Source organism: Ambystoma mexicanum, chromosome 5q (assembly GCF_040938575.1).
Source record: "Ambystoma mexicanum isolate Mex_15411 chromosome 5q, UKY_AmexF1_1, whole genome shotgun sequence".
In the NCBI taxonomy this organism is placed as follows: domain Eukaryota; kingdom Metazoa; phylum Chordata; class Amphibia; order Caudata; family Ambystomatidae; genus Ambystoma; species Ambystoma mexicanum.
In genome coordinates this window covers 64,100,260-64,119,571 of record NC_090933.1, presented here as the reverse complement: position 1 = coordinate 64,119,571, position 19,312 = coordinate 64,100,260, and positions in this window count along the sequence as shown.

The following is a 19,312-nucleotide window of genomic DNA, read 5'->3' as shown; positions in this document are numbered from 1 at the left end:
TTATCCAGTGAAGAAACTGGTTTCGGCACCCTGCCCCGAGGCAGATGGAGAGCTCGGCGTTCACTTACCTAAGGTGAGAGCGTTAACCTTTGGGGTTCTACAGGAGAAGAGAAAGGGAAGAAGAGAGAGACACCCAATAACCCCAGTTCATTAATCCCGTATTTTCTATCCGCAGACATCTTACTCTTCGAGTCAGACATACAGTGCACAGAGGTCCAGCCCAAAGAGCCAACCGTGTGTTACACATCACCTTTGAAGATATGGTATTCGCCCAGTCAAGACCGGCGCCTCTGCGGGAATCAGGTGAGCGTTACAAATCTGCCTGCAAGGGTTTGATTTCACCATTGAGCACAGGTCAGGGTGTCACCACCAAAATGCTGATGGTCTCTATAGGATGTATGTCATCGACTAGAGGTATGAGATTCATCCAGGAGTGGATTAAATCCTCCTGTCCCTTAGTCTGGGGGCGGGGGGGGGGGGCGAGTGTTAGGGAGAATTCTCTCTTTAGGCTGAATTTCCTAACCTAGCGAGTCCCCCAGCAGCTTTGCTGGATTTCTGGAGTTTGTTTTTTCCTCCTGCCAAGAGTGAGACTCTTTTTCTCCCACTCTTGGACATGATTTATGGTGTTCCTTTGACTGGTAATGTGTTTTATGGGCTATGGGGTCCTTTACTCCATAGGGTCTCATGTGTTTTTACTATGTGTGTTACACAGCACCCTCCGTGCAGTAACACAGGGGTGTCATAGTGACACCCCACCATAGACTCCATACCCTGGGACTGACTACCGTCTCCCACAGCATGTAAAGTCACCATTGGCTTTACTAGTCCCAAATTATTAACAGAAACCAGTACAAACCATCATATTGTGGACGCACTGGTTGGGGCAATTCGATTGCCCCTGGGTCTGTTAGTCGAGGGGGCACGTCTCCGTCCCCCCTGATCGAGTTTTGGCTGGTGACAGTGGAAACTACTTATTATATTCGACCGCAAATATTTTCCTATGGGATTTTCCCATTGTTCGAGGCTACCAACTTTAATTATTTAATTCTCATAGCCTCGAACATACTGCCGGTTTATTTAATTAATATTAATTCGCTGGTTGGTATTTTTTGCCAGGACTCGATTCTAAAATGGCATTTGTGTTCTCTTCTGTGACTCCAACCCAAGTCGAGCCCTTTGTTCCACTTTTTGGCGGGCTTCTCCACAGAAGCCTCCAAAAGTGGTGCCATTCTGTCTGGGTACCACAGGGGGTGTGGGAGAGGGTTTAGGCACCCTGGACTGAGTTACCTTGGTAACTCAAGTTGCACTCTTGTGTGATTGGCCCAAGTGGTGAGCCGGCTGGCTCACCACTTAGCATGTTTGATTGACAGCTAGGATGAGTATGCTGCATAAAAGCAGGGCTTTGGGGACTGGAACTTCAGAAGTCGCCACAGGACCTGAGAATCCGACGAGGGAGAAGCTGGGCCGACCTACCACGACGACACCACTGGTGGAGCCCTGCGGAACCGACTCACCACTTCCCGACGACAGAGAAGATCTCCCGGCTGGAGAGGCTTCTTCCCCTGACTGGTGGGCACAACCAGTTTTACCTTCCTTCTTCGCACCCCAGACCGGTTTGTGGTCAAACTGCCCGTTCCATGCACCCCGGCGGCCGGATAGCCACTCACCACTGAACCGCAAATCAACGGACCGCTCCTTGTACCTGAGAAACTCCGCAGCTGGTTTCCTCCCTGGCAGTGCAACGGACTCCACAACGAGATCCTCTCTTCCCCCGGACGAAGCACCGACTTGCATCCGCTGCCAGGAACAACTGCCCCCGCTGGAGTGTTCTCACCACTTTAAGGTACCGCGTCCGCCAGGCCTCCCTTTCTAAAGATTGCTGCAAGGTAATAATAACCCCTTAACCTTCTGGACTGGGCTGGCCGCCTTGACCCTCTAACTGGTCCCTTTCTTTGGTCCAACTCCTTTTTGAACCGTTACAAGACTTTTGTGCACTGCAACCGTGTGAACTTGGACACATTTCGTTTGATCCTCTTAAAGTGGATCCGGCCTATTGAACTCTAACTTCACGGTTTTACTTTGCCTTCCTCTCTTGTTATGTTCTTGTAAAAGTGTTGGGATCTGTTTCAACTGTTTCTCTGCTTTTCTCTCCCTTTTAAAAACGAACTATTAGAGTGCCATCTATGTTAAGCGCTCACCGATGTCTGAAAATAAGTGGGGCTTTACTTAAGACTTGTCTAATATTCTTTTAAGGGAGTGTATATCTTTTAGTGACCGTGTTTTTGAATTGCTTACTATTAGCGCCTGTGTGTTTTTCTAGATGTGGTTTTTAAATAAATAATTATATCTCTTTGACACCAAGCCCTGGTCAGCGTTTACTTGTTCTATTGTGTTCTCTTGACCTATTGTGAATACTCTGTATACTGCCTAACTCTTCTTGAGGGAGGTCTGACTGCTGAGCCACAGCTACCAAGTGAATCTGTGTGGTACAGACTGCTACCAAGTGGGTTTACTGCCAAACACCTGTAGTCTTAAATCTTTTGCAGTGGTCCCAGAGCGAACTGCACAGGCTTCTGCCTAACAGTGGGCGTAAAAGGCAGTGTTTTATTTGATAGGGAATAGCACAGTTGGATACATCTGACTATCCACCTAGATATAGCGTTCTTAGAGATGCGATCACCTTCTCTGCCTGGTGCTATGGAGACAAACAATTGATCTGTTTTTCTTAGCGGTCTGGTCTTGTCTACGTAGTAGAGGACCGCTCTTCTCACATCCAATGTGTGAGTTTTACCTTAGCAGAGCTACTGGGCTCCTAGAAGAAAGCCGGTAGCTCAACTGACTGGTTTAGATGAAATATGGAGATTAATTTAGGTGGGAACCTGGGGTGAGTATGTAAAACCAGCTTATCCTTATGTACAACAAAGAAAGGATCCTGCACTAACAATGTGCTTGGGTTTCACTAACCCTTCTTATGGAAGTGATAGCCACTAAGAAGGCAGTCTTATAAGTCAGGTGGTTGAGACTAGACTTGTGCATAGGCTCGAAAGGGGTCCCATGAGCTTAGCGAGTACCGCATTGAGGTCCCAACCTGGCGGTGGGTTAGAAATTGGAGGGTGGAGTCTCTTACCCCTTCCATACATGCTTTGATGACCGGTACTTTCAACCATGAGACCTTATTATGGGAAGTGGTGTAGGCTGACAAAGCCGCCAGGTGGAATTTAAGGGAGTTAAACACTAACCCTGCATCTAGTAGGTGGAGCATATAAGTTAGAATTTTGGATGGAGAACATTCTATGGGGTTGATCTACTTAGTCTGGCACCAAATTACGAATCTTCTCCATTTGTCAAAGTAACAGTGCCTAGTGTTTGGTTTTCTTTTTTTTTCCAATAAGTTTTTATTGGCATTTGATAAACAAACAGTACAACCAATAAAACATATGAAATACATTAAGAACCCCTCCCTTTCCTCCCTCCCTCCCCCCCTCAAATCGGAGCAGTTCATATGGCGACTGGTAATCGGGTAAGTGCTCTCTGCGTGTCCCCTCCTCTGCGTTGCACAGCGGGCCCGGGCACCGACTCACTCTAAATAGATTTGTTTTCCTGGTCGGGGATTATCCCCAGAAGGGTCATGGCTCTCAGGCGCCATGCTCGGCGTGCGCCCTGCTTTAGATAGCTCAGTAGGGCTAACAAATCTGTGTTAAACTTTAAATGTTCTCCTTGTAGTGAGTAGGTTAGCCATTCCATCGCTAGAAGCGACCATATTTTTGCGATCCATTCGTGGTCTAATGGAGGCTGAGATGATTTCCATCTGCGCGCAAGGACCAGGGCCGCCGGCTTCATAATTATGATGTATAGCTTCCGGTGGGGTTTATTATTGATTTCCTCTAGTGCCCCATTCAACCCAATCATGGCCAGGCCCCAGTTCCCCGCAATTTTTAGCCCCAAGACTTGTTCAATGGCTGAGTGGATTGTCTCCCAGAATTGAGCTATTTTCGGGCACAACCATCTTGATGTGCCTGTCTGGCCACATTTCCTCCAACATGCCTGATAGACCCTTGGGTAGATCTTGTAAATCCTAGCCGGGGTGAGGTGCCATTGTGTTATGAGCTTCATCCATATTTCCCGTATTTGGATAGATCTTGTGAGTTTCGTTATTTGACTCCAGAGTTTCCTCCAGTCCGCTATTTCTATTGTGGTTCCTGTATTAAGTCCCACTTAACTTTGTATGGCATAGATGGTTTTGGCTCCCCTTCTTTAATGATCTTATATATTTTTGGAACCACTTTCTTATCCCCTGTGTTCGTGCTGAGATATTTCTCAAATGGTGTGAGCTCCCGGGATGCTGCTGCTTTCAATTCCGGGTGAGACAGCCTGTGCCTCATTTAGGCATAGGTGAAGCGTTGGTTTTCCCCCAGATCGAAGTCTGCTTTGCACTGGTCATAGGTTTTGATCTGGGATCCCTCGAACATGTCCTTCAGTCTGCGGCAGCCTCCTTGTCTCCAGAGCTGAAATGTGGTAGTGTCGAGGCCCGGGGTGAACTGGGTGTTCCCAAACAAAGGCGTGTAGGGGGAGGGGAACGATGTGGTCCGGGCCTTGATCACCGCCAGGTGCCAGGCTCCACCCACTTAACCTGTGATGCTACTTGCGTACAAACGTGGTGGTCTGTCCACCTTGGGTACCGACAGCACGTCCTCCAGCTCTGTTCCTACCACTGCCCTGTCTATTGGTCTCCATATCTTACCCCTGTCATCCCTTTGCCAGTCTCTGATGACTCTTATTTGGGCAGCCACGTAATATGCTTTGAAGTCCGGGACTCCCATTCCGCCACTCCCGACAAGCATTCTTATCACCCTGCCCGCTACCCTCAGTGGTTTAAAGTTCCAAAGGAATCTGTCCATAGCCTTATGGAGGGATTTGAAAAAACAGGGTGGCACATAGATTGGAAGGGAAGAGAAGTGGTAAAGGAGCGGCAGCAGGACCGCAATTTTTAGCACGTTAATGCAGGCTAGCCAGGATATGGTCAGTTGCCCCAATCGATTAGTTTCGTTTTCAGCTTGTCTAGCAGGGCGGGTAGGTTTGCTTGGTACAGCCCGTCCACTGTATTAGTGAATGTTACTCCCAGATACGTGATTAGAATTTTCTGCCCATCTGAATTGAACATTTTGTTTAAGAGTTAGCCTCTCCTGCTGGTTTAGTGTGAGGTTGAGGATTTCCGATTTGGATATATAAACCTTTAGGCCTGCTACCGCCACAAATCGGTCGAGCTCCTCCTGGCCCGCTCTCAGAGAGGTGTCTGGCCTGGTCAATGATAGAATCGTATCATCGGCGAAGGGAGCTATTTTGTGAGGTTCCCCCCAAATGGTATCCGTACTACCTCATTGTTTGCCCTAATTGCCGCCAGAAATGGTTCTAGGTGTAGGGCATAAAGAATGGGCGACAATGGGCACCCTTGTTTCGTCCCCCTTTCTACCCGAATCGGTTCCGAGGTGTGACTGTTTATAGCCAGACTCGGAAGTGGACTTTGATAGTTGGCCTCGACTCTTCGCAAAAAACTCGGCCCGAATCCCATCTTCCTCATAGTTGTAAAAAGAAATCCCCACTCCACTCTGTCAAAATCTTTTTCAGCATCTATAGTTAGTAGGATAGCGGGGATTGCCTTTTTTAGCTTTCTCGATTAAGTGGGCTATTAGTCTGATATTGTCACCGTCAGGCTCAATTCTCAGTGGATGTCTGCGGAAGCTGCTGAACCCCCATAATCAACCAGAAATGTAACCCTCTCAACTGAGTGGAGACAGCTAAGCTGGGTACACCTCTAAGGGAAAAGAGGAATTGGGATAAAATAATAAATGCCAGGTCTTATCCTTGAGCTGAACCTCTCCACCTGTTAAAATGACAAGAAAAGAATAGCATACTTTCTTTAATTAACCTTGTCTATGTACAGCTGCTTCTTAAATCCACTTTAAATATATCACAAAACCATACCTGGCTTCCTCTGCTAATTGCCTAGGGGAAGAAATTACTTGAATTGTAGATAGCTGACTCTGCCCACTTGTACTTGAGACTCCCTCCAGAGAGCTGGGGAATTTCTTTAAGTCTATCTCTGGGTAAGTATTTTCCAATTGTCTTTGCTTGGGCAGAAACTGTATTTGACTTTTAATTCTCCTCACTGCCTCTTGTAACGTTCTGAAAATGCTACCTTGAGAGAAGAGTTAATGGGTGCTCTAAATGGTAAGTAGTAGATGTGAAATGAGTTTCCAAAAAGTTTACTCGAAAAAACACTAGTTGCCGCTGCCTCCATGCTCTGTGAGTTCGTTTCTCAAGTCTCTCATACCGTGCACTCCCAACGGTGCCGAGTTCGTGTTGCTCCGTATTGAATCTTTATTTCAACTACCTTGGGTATTGCGCATGCGCGTGTCGTCCCTGGATCAGTGTTCCGATTATAATCAATGCGCACGCACAGAGAGTTAGTGACAATATCTTGCCGTTACTTAATGGAGAGATTAGTGTTTGAAAAGCTAAGAACTACTGCGCATGAGCACAATGAGCAGCGTTTCCCCATAAATTCCGATGGCAACGAAAACAAAGCGACGACCGCTTTCCTCAGAACGCTTCCATCTTCTGCCACGTTGAGTTCGGTAAATGCGATGCCTTTGAAGCACGAAACTCCCTAACCACTAGCATTTGTGCAGCTAGTGTAAGACCACTACGCTTCTAAGCGACGCTACGTGAACCTCGCTTAATAAGGAAGGTCCTATAATACCTTGGTGACCGCATTCCCTCCCGCAGACGACAAAGGCAGGAACATGCAATGGAGCTTGATCCGTAAAACTAAAGCAGCAGTTAATTACAGGCTTTTACTGCTTTCTTTCTTTTAAGACAAAATAACTTTTCAGCAACATTTTACAAACATTCAGAGTTTTAACTCCACTTAACTTAAGTATATAAGGTTATTCCCTATTTTATGAAGTTCAAATCACTTATCTCTTTTCTTCCATGAATGCCCATTCTGTGGTTCCTGTCCTGCTTCTTCCTGCACTTCCCAAATTCCAAAACGGACTGACAAGGCCCAGTCTTCAAACCAAAATCTTAAGAGCTTGGAAATAGGTCCTCACTGCTGGGCTGCTGACAATGAAAGGCAGTTTAGAATGGTCATTGTCTGCCTTTCATACACTGACAGCCAATTAGAAAGCTTGTTGAGAACCTTGCTGAGAGCTTCCATCTTGGCTTGGGTAACTCTCCACACTCTGTACAGTACTGTTAAGGCCAAACCAATTTCATCAATAACACTCACTCTTACTTTCTTCTACCCCCACCTCACAGCCTAAATAGTGAGAGCTGACAGTATTCCCCTCTCTAACGCCCTGCCCCAGGGCCGACCTTGAAAGGATATTTCCAATGAAATCTTGCCACCAGCTGCAGAGCATGCATATCAGACTCAAATTCCCATGTACGCTCTTCTGGCCCAAAACCGTCCCAATCAATGAGATATTGTAGTCTTCCTCCAACCCTCCTGGAATCAATAATCCTTCTCACAATAAATTCTTCTTACGAGTCTTCTAATACAACTGGAGAAGGGTGCACTGATAACCGGGTTCCCTCAACAAATGGTTTCAGAAGACTGACGTGAAAGGTTGGATGGACCTTTAAATTACTTGGTAATTGAAACGCACAGCTACTGGATTTAGCACCTTCTCCACTTGGAAATGACGCACAAATCGTGGACTGAATTTCCCTTAGGTACTTGGTGGAGAGCCATACCCAATCTCCAATTTTGTAATTTGGACCCAATCTCCTTTTACGGTCTGCACATTTTTTATACTTCTGCTTAGAGTCAAACAACACCCTTTTAGCTCTTTCAAGGTATTCCCTCATCACTCGCAAATAATCCTCCACCCCTGGCCTCTCCACTTCCTTGGACAATTCCAAACTCAAGAATCTAGGATGTAAACCTTGACCTAAAAAGAATGGGGACATAGAAGTGGCATCCTTAGTACAATTGTTATAGGCGAACTCCACTAACCAGATTAAATCTACCCATTCCTCATCAACCTGAAGATAACACCCGAGGTATTTCTCCAATTCTTGGTTTACCCTTTCCACTTGTTCATTTGTCTAGCAATGATAACCCGAGGTTAAACTTACTTCCACTCCCAGTATCTCCTGGATGGCCCTCTCGTTAGTGTCCACTCTCTCTTCAATCTTGTTAATATCTCTTTTGATTTATCGGATCCCTTCGGCCAGGTCTTCCCTCAGAGTCTGCATTTTTTTTGTCCGCACTGGTGATTTTCTCAACTAAATCACCCAGCAGATCCTTGAGCGCGGAAAAAGTCACTGGTGTCTCCAGATGGTCCTCTGAATTGTCCGTAGTTGCTTCTGCTCTCCAGGCTGCATCAGACTGGGCACCCATTGCTTCTGAATCTCTGGCCCATAGCTGCGCTAGGGTGCCCTCCTAGACCTTTTTTGTTGTTTTTGATGGGACCAGGGTGTCCCTGGTCCTGTTCCAGGACATCACGATGGGCAAATAGAAGGGTCCTACACCGAGGGTGCCCCGGACTGCTAGGCCCCTTATTGTTTGTGGACCTTCCCTGAGCCTGCGCGGGTTGGTGGATGGGTACAGCAGCGGGAATCCCCCAGTGCTCGGCATTGAAGGGCTACCGTTTGCTACTGCTTCCAGATTATTGGGAGGGCCTGCTGTTAGTTGCTCCTATGTCCCTTCTTTGCAGCCCTGAATGCTGTGGAGTGTCTTGGGGCTACTAGTTGTTCTTTAACAGTTTGTTGGTTAGGTGGGAGCACCTTCCTATGTTGCCTTCAGCGCAGTGGGGTGCGGCGTCCGGGTCGTAAGTTGTGTGGTATGGGCACTCGTTAATTGCTGGGTGCCCCAAATCCGGTGTTGGAGGGGCAGTGAGGCCGCTGGCAATTAGGTGTGGGTGCTGGTGCGGGCCGTGTTAAGTCCTGAGAGTGGGGCGCCCTCTCCCTGCTAGGGTGTGGGGGCCAGGAGATGGGGCAGGCTGGTGGTGAAAGTCGGGGGCCACCTCCGTGGCCGCTGCGGTGCTTAGTGATGCCTGCCCTCTCCCCAGTGGACGGCCACCCCCCTCAATCCGACTTACTTGGGGGCTTGAGTAGATGGTAGTCCTCCTCGCTGTTGCTTTGCTTCCCTCGCTCCTGCGGGCGTAGTGGGCCACGGGATCTCCCCTCTGCCTGACTACCCGCAGGCCGTGGTCTAGTTCGGGAGAGGGGCGGCGAACCCCAGCCGCCCAGGGTTACTTGCTGTTGGCTCGTGGGCGCACGAGGGCTCCGGACCGGAGCCGCAGAGGACTAATGGATCCAATGGCTCCCCGCAGACTCCTTCCCTCGGATCTGCCTCCGGCGGTGCCCGCCGACCCAAGGGCCGGCCTTCTGCTGGGTGTCCTGCTGCGTCGGGGCTCCCCAGCCGCTCGACGGCGTGTCCGTGGGCAGAGCTGCAGTGATTGTGTGTGGGCGGGTTGTTTGGCGGCGGGTCCTTGATCCCAATGTCTGTGGGCCCCTTTCCACTCTGCCCGGCAGCGAGACCTGATTTTAAGGGAGGGCCAGCCCCCCCGCCGACGGTGTTGCGGAGAGTGCGGGTCTCCCTTGGGCAGATCCAGAGGGTGAAAGCCGCCAGTGGTGGCTTGAGGGGTAGAGCCCCGGCCCTCCTGGGTCAGGCGCGCAGTGGCGGTCTGGGCCGCTGTGTTGCGCCTCCCACCCTGGGGAAATCGTCTCTGGAGGACCCGCTTCCGAGTCTCCTTTATCGCTGCTCACTCCGCTCCTTCATTCACGGGCGGGCCGGGTGGACCACAGTCTCCTCCGGTGTGTGGGCTTCTGGAGGGCGACGAGGGCTGAGCAGTTTGCAGCGCCCAATGGTGACTCTCCCGCGCTGGGGTCCCCAGGCTTGCGTACGGGCCGCAGAGGCGCGTTGACTTGGTCCGCCGCAATTTCACAGATTCTTGATGCTGTAGCGCTTCCCTTGCCTTGTTCGGTCGTTGTGTTTGCTCGGGCTGCAGCACCTGGGGAGGGCTTGTCCGCTGTGCTTTCGGCCAAATGCGAGGCTTTAGGTGCAGGAGCTTGGGGGACGCCCTGTTCACACCACGGCGGCCATCTTGGAATCCTCGTGTTTGGTTTTCTTGATTCTTTCAAGATATCCATGTATCTCTGAGGTAGATTGAGATGCCGGAACTCTATGACCTCAGGAGCCATGCTGCCAAGTTCATTGAGTGCGGGTGTTGGTGCACTGTTAGTCCTTCGTGCTGGGTGAGTAGGTTGTACTGGCATGGGAGTTTGATGGGATCGCACATCGCCAGTTTACGCAAATGTGGATACCATGGTTGTCTTGCCCACATAGGAGCAACTAAGATAAGCGTCCTCTGTTCCTTGTGCAACTTGTTCACCACCTTCCTCATGCGAGGAGTTGGGGGAAAAGCTTAAGCAAATTTCTCTGACCAGCTCATCCATAGGGCGTTCCCCTTGGAGCCTGGCTGGGGGAACCTGGACGCAAAGTCTGGGCATTGACGATTTTCGCTTGTAGCGAATAAATCTATAGTTGGGAAACCCCATTGAGAGAAGAGGTACGAGTCTGCTAGAGAGATGAGTTCCCCTGGAACATGTTGTGATGACAGGAATATTTTCCGTCTGAGTGCCCATCTCCAGGTTTTCTGTGCAAGTCTGGAGATATTTGGAGAACGTGTACCCCCCTGTTTGTTGATATAAAACATTGCTGTAGTGCCGTCTGATAGGATTTGCACAGACAGGTTTGTTAAATGGGGTTCGAATGCCTGAAGGTCTTTGAATACTGCCAGAAGTTCCAGCAGATTGATGTGGTTCCGAGCTGCAGTGTGTGACCACAGACCCTGAGCTGTGTGGTGAAGGTAGTAAGCCTCCCACCCAGCCAGTGAGGTGTCCATTGTGACAACTGCCTGTATCTCTGGGTCGTAGAAAGGTTTTCCTTTTGTTAAGTTTTCTCTTGTCCAACAGCGAAGATTTTGTACAAGTGTTGGCGAAACGCCCACTAGATCGTCCCACTGACCACTTGCCTGAGACCACTGTTCTCGCCAACCACTCCTGTGTGTATGTATGCGCAGGCACGCGTGAGGAATCAGGTAAATGCAAGATGCCATCATGCCTATTAAACGCATCACTTTGCGCACCCTTATCTGGCAGCCGGCCTGATAATGTGGATTTGCAGTAACACATTTTTTACTATTTCCTCTGAAGGAAAGACCAATCCTTACTCTGTGTTTAGGACAGCTCCTAGGAACTGTTTTGAAGTGCTTGGCACTAGGTTTTACTTTCTATCGTTGATGGAGCAGCCCAACTGAAAGAGGAGGTTGATTGTTCTTTGAATGTTTTGTCTGCAAATCAGAGGTGATTCCCCTGTCAGGAGCCAGTCGTCCAGGTAAGGGTACACTGGGATTGCCTCCCTGCGCAGGTGCGCTACCACCATTGCCAGTACTTTTGTGAATACCCTTGGAGCCAAGGCTATTCCAAAGGGTAGCTCTTTGAATTGGTAGTGCTTGTTCGCTATCTTGAAACGCAAGAATCTTCTGTGTGCTGGGGACATTGAATATCAAAATAGGCATCTTTCATATCCAGTGTTGCCATGTAATCCCCCTTTTTTAGTAGAGGGATTACCTCTTGTAACGTAGTCATGCAGAACTTTTGTGGTTTGACATACTTGTTTGCAGGGCGCAAATCTAATACAGGGTGCATTGTTAGATCTTTATTTGGCACAAGGAAGTAAGTTGAATAAATACCCCTGTTTACCTGGTTGGCCGGTACCACTTCTATGAAGTGTAGTTATCTCTTCTAGAAGGATCCGCTGATGTTTTCTGAGTGAATTTTCTGTCATGGGGGGTGGTTGTGAGGATGTTGAAGTAGTTCTATACAGTACTGCTACTGTGGACAGCACCCATCTGTCTGAGGTGATTCCTCCCATGCGTGGGTAAAGTTGGAAACGTGTCCTCCTACTGGAGAAGCATGGGAGGGCACCTGGAGTGGAATGTCACTTGCTCTGAGGTGGAGTGCCACCTCGACCAGGGCCTCTGCCCCGACAACGACCACTGCGTTGTCCTCTGGGATAGCCTTGGAAGGATTGGCCTTGATTGTTCCCCAAGGAGGAGCCTTGGCCCTGATTGTAGCTGGATCCTCGTTGGGAATTTTGGCCTCGAAAACAGCGAAAATTCCCGCTACCTCTCTGTCCAGTAGGCTTGTTAGTGAGTTGACCTAATTGATTTTAGAGTGTCATACTCGTACTTTGCTCTTTTAAGTGCATCTTCAACGGCCTTACCAAAGAGCACGTTAGGTTCCACTGGCATGTTTATTAGCGTGGCCTGTGTTTCCGGCCTACAACCTGACTGGCGCAGCCATGCATGCCTTTTAATAACGGTCCCTTCTGCAATGACTCTTCCGGCATTGTCTGCCACATCAAAATTTGATTTAAGGAGACATGTAGATACAGCCCTTCCATCTGCTGCCACCTGAGCTAATTGGGATCTCAGTGGCTCTGGGGCAGATGAAAGCAAAGCAGATATTTCCTCCCACTTGTGGCAGTTATAACTAGCCAAGAGGGTTGCGTTGTTAGCTATCCTGGTTTGATAGGCCTCAGATGAGGCGACCTTTCTGCCATGGCATAGATCTTTTTGCTCTCCTTATCAGGTGGATCCTCGGAGGAAGCAAGGGGTGTGCCTGCTCTCTTTCTAGTTGTGGTAACAACTAAGGAGTCTGGTTTTAGTTGCCCTCTAATATATAAAGGATCTGAGGGGGCCGGGCCTGAATAATTTCTCCATGCGTGGGTTAATGGTTCGTGTGACATTTGGGGCTTCTAAGGATGGCTGTATTCTGCGTTGTACTGATTTTAATAGCGGGATTAACTGGCCCGCTGTCTTTTTATCCACAAGAATGTTTTCTGCAAAAGTATCTATCCTCTTGTACCTCCTGTGTGTCAATCTGAAAGTGTTCAGCCGCCTTGGCTAATACTTCATTGAGGAGGGGTTGATTATCAACGGGAGAATTGACAACTGGAGTGTCTTGATTAAGAGGGCAATCTATAGAGTACATGTTAGCTTCTTGGTCTGCCTCTGGGTCCTTGTCATCCCCATAATAAGGTTCATCTGTATCCTCCTCAATAAGTTGAGCGTCAGATGCCTCCACAAAGGAGAGATCTTCTTGGACTGATTCAGGGTCATAGATGTCTATGACAGTACTTTGTAAGGGAACATTACAGCGAGACCTCTTAGAAGGGGGTTGAGTAGGTAAGGCAGATGCTTGAGACCAGAAGGGGCTGAGGTGGGAGGAGTGGAGTGGAAACTCTGAAAGTAATCTGGATTGATCTCGTAAAAAATTGTCCATAAAGGTCATTCTTCGCATTACTCTGTCAATATCTTGGGAAGGCCATTCTTTGGAACTTGGGATCACTAGAGATTGAGAGGAAAGTCCTAGGTCCTCATCAGTGGGAGGTACCACTTTAGGCCTAGAATCTTTATGCCTAGAATCCTTAGGCCTTTGTATGGGCTTGGATGGTTTAGGCTTTTCCTTCTGCAGTGTCTTCTCCCTATGAGAGCTTTTGTCCTTATGTTGGGTTTTAGAGGTCTTTTTGTGATGTTTCCCCCCACCCTGGGGCCCAGAGGATTGTTTTACAGACTTTTTGGGGCCTGCCCCCTTATCTGACGCCAAGCGTCGAATTTCGGATGTGGGTGCTGAGGTCTTGTCTGTGGACGCTCGAACTTCGGAGGGAGTTTTTCGAGCGACACCCTTTTCGTCTTTTGAAGGTTGGACCCTGTCATGCAGCGATCTTGATCGAGATTGCCCAGAGAACCGGGACTCAGCGGACCTTTCTCTGGGTGTCGAAAGTAGATGAGTACTCGAATCATCTGTCGAGTCCCGACTAGGGCTTATGTGCTTGGTGGTGTGCAGTTTTGTAGCGCTGCCGCCGCCCGGTGTACTCCCCACAACAGGGCCTTCCGGCCTGTCCTACGGGGTTGGGGGCATGCGCTTGAGTAGCTGAAGCTACTCTGTTGCTCTCAGCGTCCGAAAGGACGGCGTTGCTGCCATCGCTAAAAGTTCCCTCTACCTCCATGGCCTCGGGTTGCCTGGCATAGTGGGCCCAGCGTTTTGTGGAGCGGTCCTTTAACGTCTTTGGCTTGAAGAGCCTGCACGCTCGACAAGACATTTCGACGTGGTCTCTTGGAAGACACAAGTTACAAACTAAGTTTTTGTCTAACCACGGAAATTTTCGGTTACACTTGGGGCAAAATTTAAAAGGTGTATTTTCCATAATTATAGGTTATGTTTTTTTTTTGTTTTGTTTTTGTTTTAATTTGTTTTTATTTTAAACAATACAAACAACCTTGTTATCATCATTGGTACATTGTTCAGCAGTCTCTTATGTTCTTCCCTTCCCATCCCCCTCCCCTCCCCTCCCAAGACCACAGTCTGTACATTGAGTCTACCGTTACAGGGCTCCGATTGCAAACTGCTTGCTTACTCCTTGGTGGTGTCTTCTTTCCTTGAAATGAATAAAGGCACTGTTAGCGCCACCCATTGTTGCAGATCCTCACTGTTGTCTTGCTTCTGTTCTTGTAGTGCATTCCTCCAGGCCACAGATTCCGCTGTCACCCATTTTTGAAGATCTCCCCACTACAGTTCCACTGTTGGGCTTTTGGTGTTTTTTCCACCCCATGGCAATGCGTCTTTTTGCTAATATGTACATCAGGTATTTTAGCTTATTCAATGGTTTGTTCTTTCGACTTCTCTTATATCTGCCCAAGAGGCATGCCACTGGGGTTCGTATGTCCAGGTCTATGCCAACCTCAGTCACCTTTGCAGCTATCTGTGTCCAGAAAAATGGTATTTCACGGCACCCCCAAAACATGTGAGCCATTCCGGCACCAGTTTCTTTGCATTTAGGGCATTCCTTGGCTTCTGCCCCTTTGAACTTAGAGAGAGCGTCTGGTGTAAGATATGCTCTATTGGTGAAGTAGAACTGTATCAACTGCAATCTGGCATTTCTGGAGACCTTTCTGTGGTAGTGGGTTATGGTGTCCCATGACGTGCCCTCGAATTCCATGCCCAATTCATTTTCCCATCTCACCTTGCATCTAAGCTCTTCTGTACTGTCCAGTAGTGTCTGGTAAAGCCTTGAGATTTTGTGGCACCCTTCGGCGACATTTAGTATGTTCTCTATAATTTCATGTTCAGTTTCTTGTTTCTTAATGTTGGGCCATCTTTCCATGAGCCTTTCCATCACTGCTCTATGTAGCAGGAACTGACCTCTGGGCAGTCCCATGGTTTCATGCAGTTCGGCAAAGGTCAGGATCTCGTGGTCATTCAACAGGTCCCCCAATGTGGCTATTCCGCAGGGCTCCCACCCAGTTCTTATTTCCGTGTGACCCCCGGGTCTGCCCGCCATGGCTGCTGCTATAGGGATCTGAGGGGAAATCTATTACTTCCTTTTCCAGATCTGAATCCCAAGTTTCGCCAAGTAGGGAAAGTTTTGTGTAGTGCTTGTCGGGGCCCAGAGTAGGTCTCTGAGGAGCATTTGTGGGACGGCTGGTTGTAGAAATCGAGTGTCCGTCGCGATCTCATCCGCCATCCACTTCACTACATGTCACAATTGGCCTGCCAAGAAATATAGTTCAAAATTGGGGCTTTTGAGGCCTCCCTTTTCATAGGTTCTCTGCAGCACTTGCAGTGCGACTCTGTGCCTTCCACCCTGCCATAGGAATCGCCTGCAGAGCTTATCTAGGTCCCTGAAAAACAGTGGGGGGACGTTGAATGGAACGTTGCAAAACCAATGTAACAGTCGAGGCAATGCCACAACTTTGAGGAGTCTGGCCCTCCCTGCCACTGACAGTGGCAGTTTACTCCAGAAGTCCATTGATTTTTCTAGGCCCTCTCTAGCTCTTACCGTGTTTAATGTGTGTTCTATTTTGGGGTCTCGATGGATAGTGATTCCTAGGTATTTGAATAAGCTGGTCCTCCACTGGAGGGCCATTGTAGGGAGATTCTCGATTCTTTCCTCGCCCAAGGCGGCCAAAGGGAAGAAGCATGGCTTATCCTTATTTATTTGGATCCCCGTGTATCTATAGAACCCGTCCAGTGTCTCAAAAATATATGGTAGTATGTGTTCGGGGTTATTCAGATACAGTAACGTGTCATCTGTGTACATAGACACTAAGTGTGGTACCCCGTCTATTACTATACCCCCGTCACTATATTCCTGTCGTAAGTAGGCGGCTACTGGTTCAGAGGCAATGATGTATACCATGGGGGAAAATGGGCTTCCCTGCGTGTGCCCCTGTGCAACTGCCACGTATCAGAGTAAGTTTTACCTGTACGCACTCTAGCCATTGGCCCGGTGTATATAGGTTTGGTCCATTTTAAGAAGACGGGTCCGATCCCCATCTTTGTCATTGTAGCGTGCAGCCAGTTCCAGATAACTGAATCAAAAGCCTTAGTGTCGTCCAGAGACGCCACCACGCATTTTACGGTTCTGCCATTGGTGCTGTGTATGACATGGTGCAGTCTGCGCAAGTTTTCGGAAATGGTCCGCCCAGGCACATATCCCGTCTGATCTTGGTGGAACAGTAGTGGGATCTCTTTCCGTAGTCTCCCCGCTAGAAGTGCCGTCAAAATCTTATTGCCTTGATTTAACATAGACAAGGGCCTATATGAGCCACACTCTGCCCCATCCTTCCCCGGTTTTAGTAATGAGATAATTACAACCTCCCTCATACAGTCGGGGAGGATACCTTCGTCGTACATAGCGTTAAATACTTTGGTAAGGATTGGTGCCAGAACTTCTTTGTATGCCTTGTAAAATTCTCCTGGGAGCCTGTCGGTCCCAGGGGCTTTACCGGATGGTAGGGACCTGATGGTGACCAGGACCTCGTCCAGGGTAATGGGTTTGTCTAAGGCATCTGCCATATGAGTGCCTAATTTGGGTAGTTTAATGATGCCAAGGACATCCTCTATATCGGTATCTGTAGTCGAAGGGGTGCTAGCGTAAAGGTCCTGGTAAAACGATGAGAAGACAGTGTTTATTTCAGTTTGTGTGTGCACTGTCTTGCCTTCCGGGGTGTGGACCTGCAATATCTGTGCTCTGGGGGCTTCACGCTTATATAGCCAAGCTAATAGTTCCCAGGTTTGTCGCCTAGGGCGTGACTCCTTTCCATATGTTTTGTGTAGCTAAGCTTCCCCAATTGTTCCCATTGCGTTAAACAGGCCTGTCTGAGCTCCACCTCTTTTTCCAAGTGTTCTGGGTCTGTTTTAGCCCCTGCCTCTAGTGCTTTCAGTTACCCTTCAGTGTGAGCTAATGTGTTTTCGATGGACCTTCGGGCTCCCCCCGGTAGCTGCAATCATTTCCCCCGTATGACAACTTTGTATGCTTCCCAAACTGTGCCAACCTTTCGTACACTGTCCTCATTTATCTGCATGAATTCCAGCGTGCTTGCTCTAATCTGTTCGCGGAAGGCGACATCTAGTAAGGCCTCGCTTCTAAACCGCCATGCTGGTATGGGGGGGTCTAGTGGGAAACACCATCCAGGTGACCAGGAGTGGGGCGTGATCTGATAGAATTCTGGCTAAGTATTGTGCATCACTGGACATGGCCTGCTGCTCCTCGCTTACGAATATATAGTTTATCCTGGTGTGGACGGCATGTAGGGGAGAGTAATATGAGTATTCCCTGCCTTCAGGGTGCTGCTCTCTCCATAAATCTTTGAGCTTGAACTGTTGTGTCAGTGGAGCTAATATTTTAGCAGGAGGGGATGGACGGTTATGTTTGCTGTCAGATCTATCTTTGCGGGGGTCCACGGTGCAATTGTGGTCTCCACCCCATATCAGGGTGCTATCTCCGAATGGGCTCAGCCTTTTGTATAGCGAGCGGAAGAAAACTGTAGCATCGTGATTGTTAGGGAGAATTCTCTGTTTAGGCTGAAGTTCCTAACTTAGTGAGTCCCCCAGCAGCTTTGCTGGATTTTTTGGGGTTTATTTATTTTCTCCTGCCAAGAGTGAGACTCTTTTACCCTCACTCTTGGACATGATTTGAGTGTGTGCCTTTGACTCTAGATGTGTTTAATGGGCTATGGGGTCTTTTACTCCATAGGGCTTTATGTGTTTTTGTGATGTGTGTTACACAGCATCCTCAGTGCAGTAACACAGGGGTGTCATAGTGACCCCCCAGTATAGACTCCATACCCTGGGACTGACTACTGTCTCCCAGGGCATGTAAAGTCACCATTGACTTTACTAGTCTTGAATTCTGAACAGAACCAGTACAAACCATCATATTGTGGACGTACTGGCTGGGGCAATTCGATTGCCCCGGGGTCTGTTAGTCGAAGGGGCACGTCACCGTCCCCCCTGATCGAGTTTTGGCTGGTGGCAGTGGATACTACTTTTTGTATTCAACCGCGAATATTTCTCTATGGGATTTTCCCATTGTTCGAGGCTATCTTTATTTATTTAATTACGATAGCCTCGAACATACCGCCGGTTTATTTAATTATTATTAATTCTCTGGGTGGTATTTTTTGCCAAAACTCAGTTCTAAAATGGCGTTTGTGTTCTCTTCTGTGACTCCAACCCAAGTCGAGCCCTTTGTTCCACTTTTTGGCGGGCTTCTCCACAGAAGCCCTCCAAAGTGGTGCCACTCTGTCTGGGGTACTTAGGAGGGGTGGAGAGGGATTTAGGCACCCTGGACTGAGTTGCCTAGGCAACTCAAGTCGCACTCCGTCCTCATTGGCCCAAGTGGTGAGCCGGCCGGCTCACCACTTAGCATGTTTGAGTGACAGGTAGGCTGAGTGAATGGGGGTTTTCTGCATAAAAGCAGGGCTTTGGGGACTGGAACTTCAGAAGTCGCCACAGGACCTAAGAATCCGACGAGGGAGAAGCTGAGCCGACCTGCCACGACGACACCACCGGTGGAGCCCTGCGGAACTGACTTACCACTTCCCGACGACAGAGGAGATCTCCCGGCTGGAGAGGCTTCTTCCCCTGACTGGTGGGCACAACCAATTTACCTTCTTTTCTTCGCATCCCAGGACGTCTTGTGGTCGATTTGCCCGTGCCAAGCACCCCGGCAACCGGATAGCCACTTACCACTGGACCGCGAATAAAAGGACCGCTCCTTTTACCTGAGAACTCCGCGGCTGGTTTCTTCCCTGGCAGTGCAACGACCTTCAGCTTTCCTCCAAGTCGAGATCTTCTCTTCCCCTGGACGACGCCGAGACTTGCACCCGCTGCCAGGAACAACTGCCACCGCTGGAGGATCCTTCCCACTTAAGGTACCGTGTTCCGCCTG